General features: G+C 56.9%; 1 non-coding gene across 1 annotated transcript in view; it reads right to left on the bottom strand.

Annotated features, from left to right (window-relative positions):
• LOC126111403 (small subunit ribosomal RNA) overlaps positions 1 to 125 on the bottom strand; it is a 1,909-nt gene extending 1,784 nt beyond the window's left edge. Inside the window, exon 1 of the ribosomal RNA XR_007524138.1 lies at positions 1 to 125. This exon is cut by the window's left edge and continues 1,784 nt beyond it. This is a non-coding gene — a ribosomal RNA (small subunit ribosomal RNA).
• Positions 126 to 2,500: the final 2,375 nt, after the last annotated feature.

Genomic DNA, 2,500 nt, shown 5'->3' on the forward strand with positions numbered 1-2,500 from the left:
GATCTAAGGAACCATAACTGATTTAATGAGCCATTCGCGGTTTCACCTTAATGCGGCTTGTACTGAGACATGCATGGCTTAATCTTTGAGACAAGCATATGACTACTGGCAGGATCAACCAGGGAGCTGCGTCAACTAGAGCTGAGCAGCCGGCCGCCCGGGAGTGTGTCCCAGGGGCCCGCGCGAACACGCAAGCGTCCGCTCAATTATTCTGCAAACAGGAGGAGGCTGAGCTCCCCTGCACAATACACCTCGAAACCCTCTCAGGTCCCGGCGGCGCGCAGCGCCGTCCTAAGTACTTGGTCGGGTTCGAGAGAGGCGCAATCGCCCGGAGTTAGGCGAGTAGACGCTTTAGGTGCGACCACCCGTGCTCCCAACTGAGCTTGCCGCTGCCGACAGAGGCCCGGGAGCGTGCTGTCGTGGCATTGCCGGCGGGAGACAACACGCGCCACCTACGGTGACCGGCAGCTCCAACGCCAGCGCCACAGAAGGGCAAAGGCCCCACGTGGGTGCCGAAGCGAACTCTCCCAGCACAGCGCACGTGCCAACACGTCTGCACAACTGCGATACAAACCACCAGCGAGAACCGCTGGGGCGACCGAGCAGCAGACGGCGTCGCGGCGCCGAGTGCCGGGCGGCGGCGCATCCTCAACGCACACAGTCCTCAGTCGGACCAGCACACTGCAGATGTCCACCGCGCTTCGCACCGGGCCCGCGAGGACCCACTTTGGCCGCCCGGCGCCGCGCGCAGGGTGCCCCGGCGCGCAGCTGCGCCGCCTGCCGCGTCCGTCGGCCGGCGCGCCTGCCACTGGGCGCCCCCACCAGCCGGCTGTAGCGCGTGCGCCCACGCACCGCGCGGCCAGCACGCCGGGCGGCCCCCCCTCACCGGCCGGGGACGGTCCCACCCAGCCACCGCCGCGTATCGCTTCACACACAGATTTGCCCTTACTGATTTACCTCCAGCAACAACAACCGCACCACAATGGGTTTACCAGTTGTTCATTTGCGTTGCGTCACGTCACCAGCAAACGTAGACGTCCATCCCAGTTTGCAAATGCAACGATTATTGCATACCTGTCTGTTAGGTGTCACGACACACTACGTCTGCCCACATACACGCAACAAAATGTGCACGACTAGAGAACACGTGGGAGGTGGCCCCCTACGTATGCGATGTCCATTACGAGACCGACTGTCAACCAGCATCTGTACCATGTCGCAGATGTGGAACGCGGTGCACCATGCTATCACACTGTGTGAGAAGAGACGACTACGTTTGAATACACGCGCCACTACATCAACAGACGGCTCATGCTGATCGCCATCCAGGGCGTCCGTTACTCCCACACGTCTCTATGGCGTACCACACTGCAATGTAGCTGTTATGGGGAGACGGCACGTGGCTGAGTGCACAACATTTGGACCGTATGGTTCGCTGTTGTTGGGCGCAGTCGTACGGTCACACATGTGCCACAGCGTATCATTCAGTACATACGGACCTATGTGCAGTACAATGTGAGGATTAAGCTTACGATATCAGCGGACAGTGGACACAGGCCGTACCACGACGTAGACTGAGCGCTTCGACATGCGAATGCCAGTGAACAGCTGCGAAGGGCATTGAACACGCAAGCACCTGAACGACCAGCGTGCGAAGGCAGGGTGGAGGGGGGGGGGGCGATGTACATCCTGCAGTTGTCCACATTACAGTGTACAGCGGGAGCATGTAAAAAGTAAGCAACACTTGCGAAGTGTTCAACATGAAACGACACACAAGAGGGTGGGCGGTGCGAGTAGCGAACTATATTCAGAGGGTTGTGGTTAGACAACACTAGATTAATGTAACGTGTCATATGCCAATTACAGAGCAGGTTAAGGCACAACGTGGGTTAGGTTAAGGCACAACGTGGGTTAGGTTAAGGCAGAACGTGGGTTAGGTTAAGGCACAACGTGGGTTAGGTTAAGGCACAACGTGGGTTAGGTTAAGGCACAACGTGGGTTAGGTTAAGGCACAACGTGGGTTAGGTTAAGGCACAACGTGGGTTAGGTTAAGGCACAACGTGGGTTAGGTTAAGGCACAACGTGGGTTAGGTTAAGGCACAACGTGGGTTAGGTTAAGGCACAACGTGGGTTAGGTTAAGGCACAACGTGGGTTAGGTTAAGGCACAACGTGGGTTAGGTTAAGGCACAACGTGGGTTACGTTAAGGCACAACGTGGGTTACGTTAAGGCACAACGTGGGTTACATTAAGGCACAACGTGGGTTACGTTAAGGCACAACGTGGGTTACGTTAAGGCACAACGTGGGTTACGTTAAGGCACAACGTGGGTTACGTTAAGGCACAACGTGGGTTAGGTTAAGGCACAACGTGGGTTAGGTTAAGGCACAACGTGGGTTAGGTTAAGGCACAACGTGGGTTAGGTTAAGGCACAACGTGGGTTACGTTAAGGCACAACGTGGGTTACGTTAAGGCACAACGTGGGTTACGTTAAGGCACAAC

Source organism: Schistocerca cancellata, unplaced genomic scaffold (assembly GCF_023864275.1).
Source record: "Schistocerca cancellata isolate TAMUIC-IGC-003103 unplaced genomic scaffold, iqSchCanc2.1 HiC_scaffold_67, whole genome shotgun sequence".
Taxonomy (NCBI): Eukaryota; Metazoa; Arthropoda; class Insecta; order Orthoptera; family Acrididae; genus Schistocerca; species Schistocerca cancellata.